Source organism: Struthio camelus, chromosome 13, assembly GCF_040807025.1.
Source record: "Struthio camelus isolate bStrCam1 chromosome 13, bStrCam1.hap1, whole genome shotgun sequence".
Taxonomy (NCBI): domain Eukaryota; kingdom Metazoa; phylum Chordata; class Aves; order Struthioniformes; family Struthionidae; genus Struthio; species Struthio camelus.
In genome coordinates this window covers 6,273,647-6,293,294 of record NC_090954.1, presented here as the reverse complement: position 1 = coordinate 6,293,294, position 19,648 = coordinate 6,273,647, and the positions used below count along the sequence as shown (strand labels likewise).

Below are 19,648 nucleotides of genomic sequence, written 5' to 3'. Positions count from 1 at the left end.
AATAGATATTACCCCTTATCTTCACCTGATTGTGAGCTATGTCTCGGCCCAAGGCAGAGTTTCAATCGAAATGACAGGTCTCTAAATGCAAAGCTCGCAGGAGCAGCAGCCCTGGGTGCGTGGCAGGCCTCTCCCGCAGGCTGCAGGTCCACAGCCCGGCCCGAGCTGGGGTCTGGCTGTGGTTTCTGCCAGAGGCACCAGTTCTCCTGCTGTCCCTGAGGGAGCGGGAGGGAGGGACTGCGCCGGAGCCCCGCTGGGGGATTTCGATCAGCACGACTGCCAAAGCCAATTATCAGAAAGAGCAAATATAATTATATTAGGGAACATCTGTACTTCATTAAGAAACCTTGCAGGGCTGATTCACGCCCGGCCACATTATGCACTGGCGCTTCCCGCCGCTTCCAATCCCCTCCTCGCTCCGCGACGCAGCCCGGGGGTGCCGCTCCGGCTCCCCCCGCGCCGGCAGCTGCGGGGCGGCGCCGGGCTGCGCGGAGCGGAGCGGGTCCGGTCCGGTCCGGTCCCGTCCCCCCCGCCCCGGGCGGCTGCACCTGCCCCGCGGCCGGGGAGCGGCGAGCGGAGCCGCGCCGCCCCTCCCGCCTCAGCCGGGCTCCCATCCCGGGCGCGGCGGGCAGGCGGCGCTCTGCGGCCGGGCTGCTCCGGGGCGGTGCGGAGCGGAGCGGCACGGCACGGCACAGCACAGCTCGGCACGGCTCTTCTCCTCTTCCTCTTCCTCCTGCTCCTCCTCGGCGGCGGGCAGATGCCGCGGATCGTCGGGCGGCGGGGCGCCGCGGCCAGGCTCTCGCCCGCAGCGGGCTCCCGTCCCGCCGCCGCCGCCCCCATGGACGGCAGCGGGGGCAGCAGGCGCGCCTAGCTCGGTGAGTCCCGGCGCCGCCGTGACCTTCGCGGCGGGTCCCGTCCCCGTCCCCCCCCCCCGGTCAGCCCGCAGCCACACTGCCGCAGCCGCGGATGCTGCGTGCTCCCCCCCCCCCCCCCGGCGGCTCCTTTACTCTTTGTATTTTAATTGCCCTCCCCGCTTGCCAGCGGCCCCGCGCGCGGCGGAGGGGCGCTGCCCGGCGGGGGGGCGCGGCGGTGCCTCTGCCCGCCGCTGGGACGGGGCCGGGGCCGGGGCAGCCCCCGCTGCGGCGCCGCGTCCTCTCCCCTTCCCTGCAGGAACCCCGGCCGGGGGGCTTGCCGCTCCCCTCCAAACGCTTGTTTCGGGCTGAAGCTCGACCAGGGTCAACCTCGGAGTTATTTCCTTTCAACTGAATTTAATATAAACTGACTCAGCCGTTGTTAAGAGAAGCTCAGAGGAAAACGTTAGTTTGTGGTTTGTTTTCTCTGCCTTGCGTTTCAAGATCTCTCTGTGCGTATTTGGTAATGACTCCTCTTCTTGGAATAATTTTGCTGTGTTTTATTTGCTGCTGGCATTTAACAGTCGGCCAAGATGGACAGGTCTGTCGGATGCCGAAGTAATCAGCTCCAAGGCACAAGCAGCGAGTGCCCTTGGCCGTAACAGGTGCAACGTGCATATTCTCACAAACAATGAAGTGGTCTCAGCGTTCGGGTGTATTTGTATGCCTTGCGTTTCTGTGGCTCTGCAGAAATTGTCATGCCCTGTTATGTCAAAGATGTGCTTACAGCGTGAGCATGTCCGTAGTGCCTTATTAATAGGACACAGGAGTGGCGTGGACCCTGCTAGAGGTGGCTTTGATCCCGGGTGTTACTGAGTGACGCCGTTTAGCTTGGGGTGCTGTGGTAGCTCGCCCAAGTGATCCCTGCTGGGCAGCGGTCCCTCAGCAGCGTTCTGGCACGGCATGAAAACTGAGAGACGAGGGGGAAAGAGAAACGTGGAGGAGGAGCCGTTTGTGTCTGAATTGTATTCTCTGGACTTGGTGTTTGTTTAATACCGTGGCTGTGGTGTAACGCTGTAGTTGTCTGTCCTTGTGTTCTCTGAGCAGAGGGGGCGTGTTTTGTGTTCTTACCAAAATCTAAAACATTAACACTTATGTTTCATGGAAGAAATTTGCTGGGCAGGTATTTCATAGATCAAAAAATTGTCTTCGTTTTAGTAGCTTCGTAGGATCCTTATTTGGAGGCAAGACCCAGAGTGACTCCACACTGGTAATTGACTTCACTGGAGTTATTCTGGACTTAGATCTGCAGATCAGAAAGAAATTTGACTGGCATTAAATTGTTGCTCTTAGGCCGGTATAGCACAAAAGGTCTATGCCAGCAATCCTGGCATAGGTTCAGCTCCTGTTGTGTGATAACTGGGCTCCCCAGAGCAGGCAATGACTGGGCTCACGTGCTGCCTGGGTGCATCTCCTGCCTCAGCACTGACAAACGCACCTTGCTGGTGTGCAGCTTTCCACAGCTTACTGGGACAGGAGGAGCGGACTGCCCTGTGTAGTGCAGGGAAGGACTGGGTAAAGGGGTAAGGATGGGGAGTGCAGTCAGTTGTTACCTTCTGGCTCTTCATAGATTACAAGTAAGAAAAGGTAGAGCAAAGAACAAGTCAGGGGGCAGCTCTAGCCAGGGAAAAGTGGCTGGCAGTGAAGATCTGCTCAAGCTGTCCTGCTTGGAGGGCACTAGTGGAGGCACGGAACCCGGTGAAGACACCGGGGATGTCCGAGAGGTCCTGGCTGGCTATCAGAGATGCTTTGAGATTGCTTGGGTTTGGTGATGCGCCTCACAGCTTGCCCACAAGGAGAGACAGTGCTTCTTCCTCCTGGAAAACGACAGGGAAGAAAGTCACAGTGGTGACTTCTGGGACACCTCATTTAGTTCTCTCAAGAGGGGGTTTCCCCAGTGATGGGCTTGGCCACCTCATGCAAGCGGGTTGAAAGGGTAGCGTACTTTTAGTTCTGTAGTACCTATAAGCCTTGGGATAGAAATGCTCCTTGCAAAGGAGTCAGAGAAACAGCATTTCAGCAATGTAATTCCACCCCTTGTGATTTTTGGTTTATGGCAGGTGAGGATAGCAATATGCTTCTGCCTGGTGTAAAGCAGAGCATTTTACATAGTTGTAATTCAGTCAGCCAAGGAAGAAAATTGCCTTTTTAACCCGTTATAAGATGTGACTGATACAATCCCCTTTGGTTTATTAAGTTAAAGGTGGTATGTTATGTTATAATACAGCACGTCTCACAGAAAAGCTATAAGTTGAGGAAAAAACACTTCTATTACACTGTGAAGCCAACTTTACCTAATGATGTTTAGCTGAAAGGATTTAAAGTGGTATTTAATCAAATTTGGGGACAATAATATTAAAAGGATTTTTTTTTAAGGCCTTAGAAATAATTAGCAGCCTTGTTTAGCATCTTGGGTGATTTAGACTGTTAAGAGAGTGATTTGTCCTTTTCACATCGCTGGCTAAGCGTGATGTTGCTGTGAGTAAGCTGGGTAATGTTTACAGATCTGTTTCAGCAATCAGGCTCTGGATAGTGGTCTTTTTAATTGCCTGAGGCTTTTCGCACTACACATGCTTGTTTAACAGAGTTTTGAAAATTATCTCCGGAAGCCAATTATTTGTTTGTGCTACAGATACTGATCTGGTTGGGGATATGTCTACACTGCAGTCATAGGCTTAGCTTGAAGCCCTTCTTGTTCTGCAGTAGTGTATCTCTGACCGTGTGGAGCTCCGTGCACTCTCATGCCCCTGGTGTTTGCTCTTGCTGTATTTAATTCACCTGTACCAAAGCAGCATTATCTCCTTGCTGCAGTGACTGTAGGCTGGATGCACCTGCAGGGAATAGGTTGAGGTAGGGTTGATGGAAGAGGAGACTTCTGCACACACCTTGGCCAACAATTATAGGGAACTCACAACCCCAAGACATTAGCTGGGCCAGAAGTTTAGCAGGATGTAAAAATGAATTAGATGTTTCGGGTAGCTACAGTGATACAGAGCAGCGTGAGTTTAAAATGAACAGAGCTTTAAGGGCGATCTAAAGCTTTTAGTTTAGTAAGTAAGTTGTTCTTTGATGCTAGACAATGCTTTCTAGTTGCTGACGATGCCTGCTCCAAGGCACGTGGAGTTTGTGAGGCGCACCACTCCCCTGTCCGGGTGGCAGTGCCTGTCTGCTGAGGAGGACCTGTTTTCTCCCAGTAGACAGTAAATTAAGGAATTAATAGTAGCAAATTAATTCATAATGGTAAGTTAAATCCATGTGGTGAGTTTCTTAGTAAACTTCATTTATTCTTTTTTCTCCTTTCCTTTCTCAAGGACCCTTTCTGCTTGCAGGATAGTAGTTGAGTGCCTTGGGGTGTTTATTTTTAATAGCATCACGCTGGTTATGCTGGAAATGTTTTGTCTAAGCAAACTCACTCCAGATACTCTTCCCACCTGTGTGTTTCTTTAGGGATGCAGAAACTTAGCAGGTGCGTAGCACAGGCCTTTCCTCTGGTGGCTGAACGTTTGCTCATGTCCTACAAATAACCTCTGGGAATTTGTGTTTGTTTTGGAGCTGGGGAATGCTTTTCTCTTTTACTTGCTTTAGAGATCTAGAGGATTTAAGCAGATGATTAAACATGTGAACGTTCTCCCCGGACTCATTTTTTGGATCAAAGGCTGAGTGCTTGGTGTGTTGGCAGGACGGAGCCCACAACCACTAAATGCAGGGAGCTGATCTGCTACTATGCTTATCTGAAAAAGTATATGATATGAACACTTTGGATTTATGTCTGTCTATGCCAGAAATCTCTCTGCTAATTGCTGTCTTCATGCCTTTTATCTTCAAAGTGCTTACAAGCATTAACGAACCTTCATGATACTGCTGAGACATGTTGTTATCCCCATTTTCCAGAAGGAGATGTTGAGAGAGTTTGATCTGCCTGAGACGACTGGGGGTGATGGACAGAGTTGGGTGTTGAACTTGCAGCTTTTCATTCCCAGCCCTGTATGGCAGGGACAGCAGCACAGCTCTCTGGCAGCGCTTGGTTAAACATCACCATCTTTCACGTTATCAGAACGCTCCCCAAATTTCCATCCACCGGTCTCTGGAGTTAGCGCCGAGACTTCTGATATCATCTGCTGCGTCAGGCTCCAGTCCAAAATACGGTCTGTCTGCAGGAGTGAGCAACAGCTGGTGAAGGGGAAGAGTGTCCAAGAAAATTTTGTATCCGTCCTGGCTCTTGGTCTTGCTGGATATTGTGAGCAAGGAAGGGCTGCTGTCACAAGGCTGCTATTACCTGAACAGCTACAGCTTAAAGAAAGGACTTTTTCCCTATCCTCTCTGTTGCAATTGCAATGATTTTTGACCTCAGACTGACTTAAAAATACTCAGAATACCTTTACAGTGCAGAGAACTTGAGTCCATGCGTATAGAAATAGACATACGAGGTGTGTATGTCCTACAAGTTGGCAAACAAATCAGTTGTTTTCAAATCCAAAGTTTGCTTCGTGTTACCTTTGGCTCTGACTCCCTCCCCTGCCCCCAAACTGCCTGGTTTTGTTTTGCTTCGTTTCCTAAAGTTCCAAGAGTTTTCTCAAAAGCGAATGGGTAAATTAAAAATGTGGAAGAAAGTGCTTTGCACTGATGTTGCCCCACAGCACACGGCACGTACGCAGGAGCGCGAATGGGAGAGGCTAGCCGTGGCAGCAGCCACGTGCCCACCCTTTGTCAGCAAGGTGCTTCTGGGCCCTCGGTGGACACTGGGATCCCAGGAAGCTGCAGGGCCCAGATGGGCTTCTCTCGCTTTGCGTTAGAGTCAATAATGGTGACAAAAGCAAGCCTATATACGTTTTGAAGTTTTCCTTTGGTAAATGCTGACTCATCAAAATCTAATGTGCTGTTATTCCTGTGCCTAGGAAGTACCATGTAAGGAAAGTGATAGATCTGAAACCTGGGTGGGGGGAGGAGAGCTTATAATATTTCATTCCACAAAAATTCAGTTACGTCTAACTTCCATTATAAAATGATTCCCAAATTCTGGTGTTTCCTGCAGGATAGACATCTCACGTACCTGTGTGCACAAACACGTGTGAAAGAAGGAGACAAGCTCTAATTCTGAATTTACTTTCACTACCTGCTTTGCGAATAAACCGCAATCATCCTGAGCTTTCGTGTGTATATAATGGCATCTTTCCTCTTTCCTTTTATCCTCTGTAGGGATCCTGTATTCTTCTAAACTCGCACTCCCTTCCACAGATGACCCAATCGGCCTTCATCACCGCTTGTTAGATCAGAAACTCGATTAGTTCATAGCGCTGCTGTTCCTCCTTTTTGTCCCTGCTACAGCTAAGCTCACAGCATTTATGGACAGACTTGTTAGTCATTAATAATCTTTGTATTCTTCGTCTTTGGCTTCAGAAAAGAAGTCCTTTCATCTTTTGCCTTGCTTTGTTTTTTAGGAGCAGAAGCCAGTTTTGACTGGAGGGGGAAAAAAAAATTCTCTGTAGCCTTCTTATATAACTTCGGAAAGGTCTCCCTTGCTGACTTTGTACTTTCACAGTAGGCAAACATTGACTTTGTTTCCCTGGTTTGATACAGAGAATATAGCTGTCTTTTTTTTTTTTTCTTGGTTGACCTTTTTCGTCATGTCTGAGCAGCGTGACGGGATTAATTAGCAGATACTGTCCATTTCAGTGAAATTCTGATTCTTTGTACCATTTCTCCATGTCTTTGTTTATTGTACGTAAAGCCTTGTTGGCCTAAGGGGAATGTAAGCCTGTATCTAAATTTAGGAAAACTTTGTAGTGTTTCCCTGATTTGGAGCCTAGATGACTATCGTGATTGGTTGGTGGATTCTTGGTCTTTCCTTTAAAAGAATTCAAAATGCCGATATCGAGGAATGTTTTAACTCTGTGTACCTCAGATGAAATGCGCACGGACAAGTCTAATAAAACGTTCCTCATTGGGAAAGGTTTCTCTTCACCACAGAAGGCTAACTAGCTGTAAGAGGTAAAGTCTGGAGCCTTTGCTAGTCCACAGTGCCGTTGAAAAGGAAGGTACCTAAGTATAGCATTTGATCTACATGCTCGTGTGGAATCTTGCAGCTTCTTTTCATACAGCAGGACCAAAAGTAAAGAACTTTGGCCTGGATTGTGTGTTTTGCTCTTGGTATAAATATTGCTTGAGATTCACTAAATGCGTTTTTGGTAGTTCATATCCATGCTGATCATGTTCCCTTGCTCCTAGCTCTGATGCAGTGCATAGTGGAGTGTGATCATTAAGTGTGATTACTGCATTTTTGACCTATTTAAAAGTCTCTGGCTGTGAAATTCCAATGATTCTAGTTTAAGCTATGAAACAGATTATTAATGTGCTGCTATTTACATTTTTCATGGCTCATTTCCTGATTACATTGATTGAGGACGTGGACCTATATTCTGTTTCAATGCATGTGTATAAACATCATATAGCATGCACGATCTGGTCACTGTGGCTTGTGGCTCACGTTCCAGAGAATTTATCTTCTACAAATCAAAACAGATGTAAGAGCCACAAGTGCAAGAAGCTATAACATTCCACATTGCTGCAGACAAGAAGACCTGGTGCTTTCTCCTGAGCTCCCACCCTGCAGAGGGTGTAGGAATGAGGAGTATGGAGGGATATAGAAGTTCTTCGGTTGGGCAGGAGATCGGACTTCAGGCAAAGAGCACTTTTGTACAACCCCTTGTTCTGCTGTGTTGGCTGCTCCCCTGTGTTCCTTGCTGACCCTGGAGAAAATGCTCTCTGAAAGCATCAAGGCTCCCTTGTCTCAGTGGCAGTCCTTGGATTGCTCTCAGTGGACTTCTGCTGTACAGAAAGGGAAATACAAGCAAGATGCAACATGTGCTTAGTGAGTTTGTGAAGAGTAAAGATGACTGTTGAGAGCTTCTGGTCTTTCAGTCCCTTCATTCAAATCCATCTTCTTGTTTGTGGTCTGAAGCTCTGCAGAGCTTCCTTATCCATATGCAGAGAAAGGAATCTGAGGTTACAGTTACATGGGTCACTTATGATTTGATCGTTAAGATGGCACAGTATGAAATAATTTACCAAGGTTTACCAAGATGCAACTGCAAACAGTGGAACATTAGAGAAATTCAGTTTGAAAGATCAAGAGTGTGTGGAAGCATTGTACAAATTATCCTGTGACCCAGTCATTGCCCTGTGACCCTGAATCAGTGAAGCACTTCTGTGCACGCTTCAATCAAGTCTGCTCCTAGTTGGTATGTACAGAAGAGTTTAAGTCTCACCAGGCTGCACAGGATTCAGTTATGCGCTCAAAAGCGCACCTAGAGATTTCTCCCTGAGCATGGGGCTTGCTTAAAGCTGAGCATGTAAATGGCTGACTTTGGTGTTATGCTCCCAAGTGGCTGATCCTGCAGTTGCCACATCCATGGTTCAGGCTTTCATGTCTTTAGAATGAGGAGTCCCTGGTGTTTGGGATGTGAAGGCTCAAAACCTTCGTGTAGGCTAAGTTTACGCTAATAGTTTGTTGTGCTTTTTTTACTAAGGTAGTGGCTGGCTCCTATTTCCCTTTCTGCTATCCAAAACACTGGAGCTGCTGCAAGTCCTATGGTTCTACTAGTTGGAGATGCTTAAGGAGCTTTTACACAATACCTTTTGCTGTCACCTGGGGTATACAAACTAGTGGATCCTTTTCATTTTCCTCAAAGATCAGGGGTAAAAAAAAAAAAAAACCCAGTAGCTATTAACAGAAAACAACAGCAACAACAACAAAAATAGAGTAAAAGACAGGATGGTAACTGAGCTTCCTGACTTACTCTTTTTTGTCATGGCATGTGACCACAGAGACCTGATCTGACAGAATCAGATAGTTCTGTGCTGAAGTTAAAACAAACAAAACCACACCAAAACAAATAAGTCAGGTGCCTGTCACTTAAAATCTGGTCACTGTCTCAATCGCATCAAACTGCAGCTGACTCAGGAAGCAAGCAAGGTTTGAAAGATCAGGGCTGGAACGCTCTTCACTTTCCCCTCTTTAAAATGCGTTATTAGGACAAATTGACAAGTATATTAAACCAGTGATCTTGCAGACGTTTTAAATACCTGAGTAATTTGGGGCATATAAGCAATCCTTCAGAAGTGAGTAGGGACAGTGAGCCTAAGCGTTCGCAGATTAAGGTCATGGGCTACTAGCTGTTTGGGGAAGGGATTTTTTTCTTACTGGCTTGTAGAATACTTGGTTTTTTGGTCCTCCATGATCTGTCAGATGTGGACCTCTTTCTCTGTGAGGTTCACAGTGATTTTATGCAAGTTTGGGATGCAGGTAGAAAGCAGGATTCAGAGTAGAGTGAGGTGAGATGCAACCCTTCTCTCCCAGTATACGTGGGAGGCCTTAAATGTAGCGGAGCCACTCATACCTTGTGCCCACGACGTGGGAGAGCCAAGAGCCAGGTAATGGGCCAGGATGTTTGTCTCTCCTAAGGAGCGGTGTCCCTGGCACCTTTCTGCCTCTCTCCATGGAGAGGAGATGGAGGGTGAGAGCAGCTGGGCAAATTGCGCTGCACATCTCTGAGTACCACTGGAGGACAAGGTCAGCAGCCTCTGTGCTGCTGCGCTAAAGCCTGGAGGAAAGACTTTTCCTTTTTGCCTCCATGGAGAGTACTGGCATAAGCCTTAACGTCCTCTCTGTGCACGTCAAGATTTGTTCTTTTGTTTCCGTGTCTGCATGTGTTGAACAGCGTTTCAGCTGTTCTCTGTGTAGACATTCTTGCTTTAAAACCCCTGCGATACAAACTTCACAAAGGCAGAGCCAGTGCAGTTTGTCAGTTGCTAGAGACCGTTTCGATCCTGTTGTTTGTCTCTCGAATGAGAAGTTGGCCATGAGGCTAGTTAAGATCCTGCAGAAGATACCATTAAGTAGTATACACAGCTAGGAGAATGGCAGCTTGTCATGTGCAGGCATCTTATTTCTTACCACCGCCTGGTAAATTAGAAATGCACCCAAACACCTACAGAGCATTTCATTCATAAGCTGCCATGCCGCAGCATGCGTTTTGAAATTGCCATTGCTGTGTTTGTTTTTGTTTTCTAGGATAACTTGATCAGAGTTAACTAATGCTTTAACTAAGCATTTCTCAGAAATAAATTGATCATGTGACAAGTATGCAGCTATTAGTGATCCAACGAATGAATAGAATTTGGGTGGATTTTTCTCCGTTCCATAGAAATCCTTCTGAACAACAAACATTTTTTTGTTCTTTTTGGCACAGTTATTAGTTGTTATTAGGTCATTTTCAGGAAGAATTAATTGCAAGTTGGTGTGCTGTGGGGCTCAGAAGCACATGCCACAGTATCATGTAACTAACAGATATTCAAGAGTATAGTATTGTTAGGAAAATGTCTAACAGAGGCCTATATAAATAGGGATTGTTATGCCAAAGTCTCTCTCATGGCTTTACTCATGTGCCTGTCTTTTGGGTTGTTAACAGCTGTCCAGTTTGTGTACTAAAGCAAGTATCTTCCTAAGTGGAACCACAAATGACAGCGGTATTAGGATTAATGCACTGTCAGTTCTGATGGCAAAACCAACATAAAATACAAATCTGGGCAGCGGTTAGGAGAATGTGCTGTCTAATAAGCAGCTTAACTTGGTGTCTTACTGTGAAATATGCAGAAGAATGAAATATGTGATGTGACTAGTAGGCTGGATTCCCCTGTTGCTTTGTATTTATGTCTCTGGAGCTGCTCTGACTTCACCAAAGTTACTTCAGAATTACACCCAAGTGAAGCAGAAGTGGATTTCTACTTCTCAGCACCTTTTTTGATTTGGAAGCAGCAGTATAATTGGAATTCGCTGTTGTAGCCTTAGATCTGGAATTTTCATAACAGGTAAGATGCAGTCAGTCAGATTAATTGGTCTAGATGTAGCTGTTAGCATCTGATCAGGAAAATATAACAACTTCATTCAACTCCCATTAAAGAAAATAAGGGTCGGTCTTGTTAATAGAAGTTGCACTGGACCATTAAAGGCCAATTTCAGCAGTGATATTAGCAAACACTAAGGCTTGATCCAAAGCATTTTGCAGTCAATAAATCAGCAAATGCTATCTACACAACAGCAGATCTAGTTAGGGGTTTGAGTATCTCCTTCTGTAAATTTTCTGATATCTGTTAAAATGAGATACATCTAGTGACTCATTCACGTCCGTTCCAGTTGCTCCAAATTTGGTACTTTCACTGAGAATAGAATCTAGCCTTTTGTACTTGGGTAGGTGAAATCTTTCCCTGGAATATATGGAATATAAATAACCTATTGAATGTTTGTGTATTAAAGCTGTGTTCAGACAACCGCTGGAATTATCTTTCCAAACTACTTCAAACCACTTTCTAATAGTTGCTATTAATGATAACCAGGCTTTACTTTTTGTAGGCTTTTATATGCAAGAAGCTTGTTTTAAGATTTGTTTTCTGTCTCTTGCCTCTCTCCCTAACATGATTCTTCTCCTTTTCAAAACATGTCCAAATATCTCAGTGATATGTTGTGGGGGGGAAAAAAAACCCCTACTGTATAAACCGTATTGTATGTAAGGGTATTTCAGTAAATAGCACAAGAAATCTGAGGTTCTGTCTTCAGAACACCTTTGATTTTGATGTTTTGATGAGATCCCTTTAAAAAAAGTCATATGGGAAGTGATTTTTATGAGCGCATGTAGAGAGGAATGTGTGAAGTGCTTGAAATGGCCAGGACTGAGAAGATGCATGACAACTGCTTTATGTAATCTGATCTGAGTTCTGAGGAACAAATGGTATGTTGAGATGACAAATGGAGCAATGTAGGTGCAGCTGGGTTGCATGGGCTGTTCGATAGTGGAAGTACTGCTGGGCAGCTTGATGTCAGGCTTCTGCAGTGCTAGGAGTAATAAAAATGCATTTGCTCTCAGCAGCCAGTAAGCATATGAAAGGATTTTGTATGCTGGTCAATATAAACAATTTCCTGTTAGATTTGAGCTTGCTTATAAATTAATGATGTAATTCCCATTGATTTAATTAAATCAGGTTCCAGGGTCTTGACTTGCAGAATTTTCTGGTAGTGGCTTTATAACTAGAAGTTCTTCACGCGAATAGATGCCTTCTATTTTCTCTCTTGCTGGGAGGGGTGCCTGGTGATAATTACTGCATTTATCAAGGCATCCTTCCATGTTAGAGACATGCTGTTATCCACTCCTGACGGACAGGAAACAGAGGGACGGTGAGATTACGGGACTTGTCTAGAGGCCGCTCGGTGATAAAGCAGAGCACAGAATTGACTGCTGGTACCCTAAAACTGAGCCTGGTCCCCTGATTCTTGAACTGTGCTTCCTCTGCCCCTCTGTGGGAGGGCAAACAAATACTGCACAAATCTGGCACTCTCTCCTGCCTCAGACCCCCAAAGGCAGACCGGAGAAGGGAGAGTGGCAGTCCCGTCCTCCAGCACCCTGGAGCAATGTGTCCCACACAGCAGAGCAGGAAGCAGAGGCGGTTTACTTTCAAAGGGAAAGGGAGAACTGCTCCCTGTATGTTTTATCATGGTCACTGCAGAAATCCTCCTTCAGTGCAGAGCTTCCTCCGTAGCTTGAAGACAAATCTCAATCCTCTGTTGCAGAGGCTTAGGAAAACCAGCACGCATGTGCATAGAAATGATTTTTCAGCGTCTGAACAAAAAGAGCAATTGGAAACCCAGTGTTTGTTCCCTTCAAGGTGCGGTTTGCACGCTGCCAGAGTGCCCTGGAGAGCTTTCACTGATGTCATTTAGAGAAGTGCATCTGGACTGAAGGCAGGAGTGAGCCAAAGGTTTCTCAGAGGGATGGAGAGAGGAACCAAAATGAAAATTGTGGAGAAAGCAGCGAGACTTGACTATTTCAGATTAGCAGATCTTGTTCTTACGTTGCCTCCCAAGGGGAAGGTGTTTGGGAGAGTGCCACTTGGGCCTTTCAGATTACTCTGGCTGATGTCTCCAAGGTGATTCCGTGCTGATAAGGGGGATGGAATAGCCCCTTTTCTGCATTACTCCAGATAGCTCCTGGTTTCCAAATGCTGGAGCCATGCGAATTGACACTGCACCTGCCTGGCCGATTCAGCAGGGAAAGAAACCCCTGCCAGAACTCGGGGCCAAAGCCCCAGTCAACAGAGCTGCTCTGGGATAGGTTGGAACAATTGCCTTGGGCGTATTATGAAACCATAGATTGCTTGTCTCCTTTCTGTGTCTGCAAAGTGAACATTATGGGTCCAAGATGCAACTCAGTTCCCCATACTGCATTTGCGACAGCAGTCAGTGCGGCTGAGATGCTTTTTTTTACCAGCTTAAAAACCCCACCATTGACTGTTACCTTGACACACAGGCAAAGACTCTGGGATGCAAAAAAAGGGGAGGGGGCAGAGATTTGACATTTTTGTTGTCTGATGTGCTGATGTCTTCAGTTTTGCTCTTGTTCCAGTGTTACTTCTCTGTGACGATCTGCTGTCCTGGTTCTGTGTGCAGAGCTTGTACCGTGTTTCCTTTGGGTGGCTTTTTCCCATTGTGCTGAGATGAGGATTGCCCCAGAGAAAGGCACAGGAAGGCCACTAATTCTTGAGACTGTCTATGTTGTGCCATAAAAAGCTCCTGCTTTGGTGTGGTCCAAAGGTCAGCTATGAAACAAAAGCATCTCAGGTGAATTTGGTGGTGCTTTAAATCCCAGGCCAGCTGATCCTGCTGGGAGCAGACCCCTGACTTTGCTTCCATTCACAATGGTGCTCCAGTTCCTCAAATGCTGATCATCTCCAGACCCCTCCCAGAATACCCACCAGGAGCACAGTTTGTCTTTTCTCTCCGTGTGCTCCGTATGGTGTATTCAACCTGTTCAGACCCTTGCAGCCTTGTTCTGTTCCTGCTTTACTTCTGCAGCAGTGGCAGGTCATCTTCCCAGATTGTTGGCCACATGCTGCCACCGAGCTCCTTCCTGGAGCGTTGGGAAAAGGCCAGAAAGGCCGCAGTTGGTAGAATTGTACCCGAAATCTGCATTTTGACGTTTCAGAATAAGCTGCATGAGACACCAGAGCCTGAAACGTGTCGGGGCTCATGAGGTTCGCATGCCGGGAAACCCACTACAGAAGCAGTGCAGGTCACTGTGATGCAGATCAGAGGGAGACAGGCGAGTACATGCTAAGAGTCATCCCCCAGCATCACATCAGTTTAGCACCAATTCAGACCAGTATGTAAGTAGTGGTGTTGGAAGCCCTTCAGTGATTATATGGTGGAGAGTGGACCAGGCTCTACCAGCCATGGAAATTGGAACACCAGTATTGCAATTTTATATCTGCTTGTCTTCTGGCTGTAGAAAAAGCACTGATTTGTTTCACATGAGACTATGAGTAGTTTTTTGGGTTCTTTGAGTGCTTAAAATACTGAAAAGACTGACCCTAGCCAAATAGAAGAGGCATGGGTTCAATGTTAGAAGCAGAAGAGATCTTTTTTGCAAAGATATAAGCTAAAGTGAAATGTCCTTAGAAATGTGAACAGACTTTTGCCTGAAATATAAAGAAAAGATGTAATACCAGAAAACATATACAAACATTACAACACTGTAATATGACAGAGTCACCCTGGCATGGCCTTCAAAGGGTGTTATTGCTGTCAGAGAGCAAAGCACAAGAGCAAAGATGTAAGATTTGGGTATTTTATTACTTGCTTGGGCTGAGGCCACTAACGTGGTCCCCACCATGAGCACTGCAGGAAGAGCAAATGCTGATCTACTGGCTTACCAGTGCGTGAGATGATGTGTGCTAATAGCACACCATTCTGATTAATTTTGGGTTTTTTTTTTCTCCACTTGAGTTTGCACACATGTTGTCCTTCCTCACTAGGTAAACAAGGAATTAATGCTACATTTCACTTAATTGCTTGAAAACTGTGACAAAACTGATCCCCCCTGAATTAGTAAAACAGCAATTGGGAAGACTTAGACTCAACAACCTTCTGAAATCTTACTGCTTCCTGGGCCTGGGAATGCTTTCGCCCATCACCATATACAGCTACCTTTGCTTAGTAATAGCCCTGCACTAGTAAGCAGTGTCACTTGCTTCCTCATTTAAAAGTATTTGACCTTAAGATACAAAATTATCTCAGGAAGGTAACTTCCGTATCACAGAAACTTGTTTCAAGACTCAGGATAAAGTAATTGATGTATAGATTTTATTTATATCTTTAGCTCTTTCTTATTTCTTCTAGTTACTGAGTCAACTATTTTAGCAAGACCAGCTTGAAAGATGAATGACAGTGAATCTTGGGGAGAAGAGAAATTTTTTTTCTCCCCTATAAAAGGACCAGAGCAATGTGTACCCATGAGTTAATTTGCAAACTCTGACCTCCCCCATTAGTATTTTTTCCTAGAAACAAAGATGCTATCCGTGTAAATCACCATTTCACCAAAAGGATCATTTAACTTTCATAAAAAAAATAAAAATAAAAATAAGGAGCTGTATAAATGTTCTCTGATGCTACTGGATTGTATTACAGTGAAATATGTCAGTGTTTGTGGTGTGTGCAGCCCCACATTTTATGACACCACTTGAAAAATGTGAGACATTTGTATGAGTTATACGAAAACGGTGACAAGACTATATGAAATAGGTGTTTTCTAAAGAGAGCATGTTCCGGCATATGGCAGAAAGAGAAAAACATGTACGATCAAGCACTGCCAGCACTGGGGTAGAAGACTTCAGCCCATGTCGCTGTGGGGTTTGAAGACTGCTGGATTCTTTTTCCAGCATCTACAGTGCCTCTGCCAGGACTGAGTGCTTACAGGGACCAAGGAGATGGCTGCAAATATCTTTTCTATGTGGCTTTCAGAAACTTGAAAGCAGATTTTTTCAAGAGCGCTAATACGACTCCTATGTAGTACTGAGCCTGCCTTCGTGTAGCCATGGTTTACTACTGAGCTCAGTACAAGAAATGTAGGTGCAGAAGAACCCAGGAAAGGTCTTCCTTGATTTTCTAAGAGACTTAACTTTCACTGGATGGTGTTTGCAAGAGCAGAGTGGGTCACTGTACATGTGGTGCCTCGCATACAGGAATGCAGCAGTTTGCATTGGTGAACACAGCCAATGTCTTTTTAGAGAGAGAAGAGGAAGGGTGGTGGTGAGAAAGCTGGGTTAGGTTTGAGTCAAGAGACTATGCCTTCGGGAGCTGAAGAAGAGGTTAACCTAGCCTCTCTTTCCTCCAAAACAACTGTGCTCTGCCTTCCCCATCCACTACAAGAAGGGGGACACGTGACAGTAAAGAGCAAGGAACAAGCAGTTTCTTCCTGCAGCGTTTTACGATGATATCTATTCCCTGAGCCTTCACTGTATCATCTCCTTAAATCTGTGTGCTTGACAATTTTGCTTTAGTGCAGTTGAACGTATTGCCATCCTGAGTTGCAAAAGAAAAGCACACACTTGCAAGCCTGCCGCAGAATTACCCGGGAGGATTTGGAGTAAATCTCACCCTGTGGCACCTGCCCAGTGCAGCGCTTCCCTTTCGTGCAGCTCTTTCTTAGACTGAGCTGTTATCAGGAGGAGTTGCTGTATGCAAATTCAAAAGATGAAACATTATCTTTCCAGCTTTTTTTATTTTAATTACTCAAACGAAGCTCTTTCATTTTCTCAGTTCTGGGCTCTGGGCATGAAGATGCTCCATCTAGGGCTGGGAGTACTGATGTATTTTGTAGTGTCCCTAGATACAGCATTCACAAAACAGTGGGTGATGGGATTGACAGAACCCATGTGCTGATGATTTGTACTGCAGACAGCAACACAAAGTGAGGGACAACTTTGTTAATGCATGTTGAACTTCTCCTGTCTAACAGCCAGTTGTATCGTGCTCTGCAAATGAGCAACTTTGTGCCAGGCTGAGCTGCAGACCTGAGGACTGTTTGCTAATTCATTAATTCATGTCTGGGTAATAAGTATCCTGTGAATGGGGCTTTGCTGGTCACTCAGCAGTTGGTGTCATGCCATATGATTATTTCTCTCAACATCTTGTGTTTAGTTCTGATTATTTTCCACATGAAAGCCAAGAGTTTTTGCTCAGTGTTAGAAGCTTTTCTCTAGCTGCCCACATTGCATTTTGTATATGACAATCTCCTCCTTTGCAAAGAATTGATGTAAATAAATTCATGCACACTGCAGTCCTTAAATTCAGCTCTATTTGCGACATGAGTTCCAAAGGGCACATCTGTCTCAAACATTGTGACTATTGCATGAAATAGTAATTTTAATGAATGGAGGATCAGCTTCTGATTTATTTTTATTAGGGCAGATGAAAATTACTATGATGTTTCAAGTAGGGTGTAAAACAAGTATCTGCAATCTCATTCCATGGGGAATGTTAACTTCAAATTTTATATTTCTTTTGTTTCCCAAACCTCAGTAAAATGCTTGGTATGTGACTGAAGTGTCTATTCTACCCTATTTATATAGGAAGGATTCTCTTTTTTCCTTTTCAGCTGGGAAAAGTGTGTGTTCATTTCTGTAGTGCTTTATGCAACACAGAAGTTTCAGTTTCTTTGATCAAGAAAAAGTGAGTTTTTGAGAGCACAGAAATGTGCATTTATCTCAATGGACAAACGCCCATTAGGAAATGCCTTCCCTAACAGGACACTGCAGTTGATATTGGTTTAAAAACCACTGAGACTGAGAAATCAGGGATTTGCTTCCAGACATCATGCCTGGGCCATTGGGACTTGTGGAAGGGACTAGTCCTATCTTTTACTTGCAGCTTACAGAGGAGGACTAGCGCAGTCTTGAAGACATTATAGAAATGCAAGTAGCTTCTTGGAGGGTTGACTGTAGATCAAGGTTTGGGGGAACGTCCAGGGACTGGAGTGTCCCCGTTGCTTCTGCAGCTATCTTGATAGCTGGAGAGTGGAGGAGAAGGTCCTTGCAGACTCTCAGCCGTGTCGTGTTTGCTGCCCACCTCTTGGCAAGCTGCCTGCGTCCCCATCACAGGGCAGCTGGCTGTGTGAAGCCAGGCGTGGAGATGGAAAGTAGTGCTGGTGTCTCGGGGGTGACCTGTTGGGGCGATCGGGGTATGGTGCATCGCAGGCGCTCCAGCTGCTCTGAAATACTTTTCTTGTGTCCTATTGCCATACAGTCCTGGTCATCCTGTTAACACGTGCAAAATCTGCGTTAACAGCTAGTACTGGCCATGCCACACAAGTCACTGAAGACATAGTGCTGGTTCCGATACTGGGGCTCCACAGTGCTGCTCTGAAATGCCAAAAATAGGTATGTGTAAGTGGAGTCATGAACAAGTTATACTAAGGGATTGTTTTCCTTCTTCCGTAGATGTGTTTGCAAAAAAAAAATGTGATTATAGGCAAGGCAGGGCTTAGTATCTGCATATGAAAAGATTGACATATGGTTCTATAACATGGTCCTGTCTTCTCTGACCACTGTGTAGAGAGAAAGCTACTGTAAAGGCACTAAACAACACCGATGTTTCAGTATGGCTAATTGATAGGAAAATGGCTTTGGAAAGAATCCTAAGGGACTCGGGTATTTCTTATACTGTTAATAGGAGATGTGCACGTATGTGTGTATTTGGCAACACAAAGCCTTTGAATTGGAAATCACTGGTACAGAAGTACAGTTAAGGTTTAGAATGGATTTAATTCAAATTGTCATGGGAAAAAGTCGGGGTCTTAAAGCTATAAAAAGATGTACTGAGAGGCCTTCACTTCTATATCAATATATTGATTATACTGAAGATGGAGTGTATGCATAATTGGGCCTTGTGGTGGGAAAAGAGAATGTATTTGGGGGAAGAGGAAAACTCAGTGAAAGCACTGAAAGAAACATTCATTTCTTACTGAAAACATTGAGAGCTCTTCCGAGTTTTGCTCTGTGTTCCAGGAAGTTGGGGTCAGTCCTCCATGTGGGAACAGCCTTGCGGAGTGAAGAGACCAGTGTGGTCTAAGACTCTGCAGGTATAAGAGAAGGAAAGTCATGACTTGAAAATATTTATAATGGTGTGGAATTTGCACTGCTAACGTGATGCTGCTTCTATGAATAATTTACCGTCGTGAAAGTCAGGAGTTTGGCATCCCAGGGAGCTGACTTTGGCTGATTGCGGTGGGGAGCTCAGAGATGCGTTCGGTAGGAGGTAACGATGATGCTTGTTATTCTGGAGAATAACTTGAATAGTATTTCTGTGTCAGGAATCTGCCGAGGATTATCAACGATTGGCCTAGGGAATGGATACCTGTGTGATGGCTAGTCAGACAGCGTCCACCCCTGTGACTTACAAGCTTAGGCGCTCACTGGGTGAAGCGCTCAGTAAGCATCACTTGCTCTGGGTTGACCTCTCAGAGTTTAGGGTGTCAGGCGCTGGGGGTCTGTGACACAAAGCTGCCGTTTCTGTCCCCTCCTCCAGTGTGAAGTGGGAGTGTGTATCCCATGTGTGGTCTCCATCGCTGCCTTGCACCCTGCTGATAACAGCCCGAGTCAGTCCATGGTGCTGTGGGTGCTTGCCCCGTCCGGTCTGTACTCTGCAATGCAGCATGGTGCCCAAACGCTTAAGCTAACTCTTCACAAACCCGCTTAGGTCATAGCGCTCTGCTCAAATAAAAGTACTTTGTAGCCCCATGGTACTGAGACAGGCTGAGAGACGTGATGTCTGGCTGGTGTAGTGCAGGGTACGGTGCCAGTTTGTGACTCTATGCCCTAGAGCATACACGTGCCCCGAGGGTCTTACATTCGCA

General features: G+C 45.6%; 1 protein-coding gene across 4 annotated transcripts in view; it reads left to right on the top strand.

Annotated features, from left to right (window-relative positions):
- Positions 1–664: 664 nt before the first annotated feature.
- The window catches only part of RASGEF1C (RasGEF domain family member 1C), an 84,791-nt gene continuing 65,807 nt past the window's right edge, over positions 665–19,648 (top strand). For 2 of the 4 annotated variants that reach the window (XM_068959520.1, XM_068959525.1), the window contains exon 1: positions 665–875. The gene's annotated coding sequence lies outside the window, so the exon portion shown is untranslated. The remainder of the gene's footprint in view (positions 876–19,648) is intronic. The other 2 variants (XM_068959522.1, XM_068959521.1) reach the window with 1 other exon arrangement.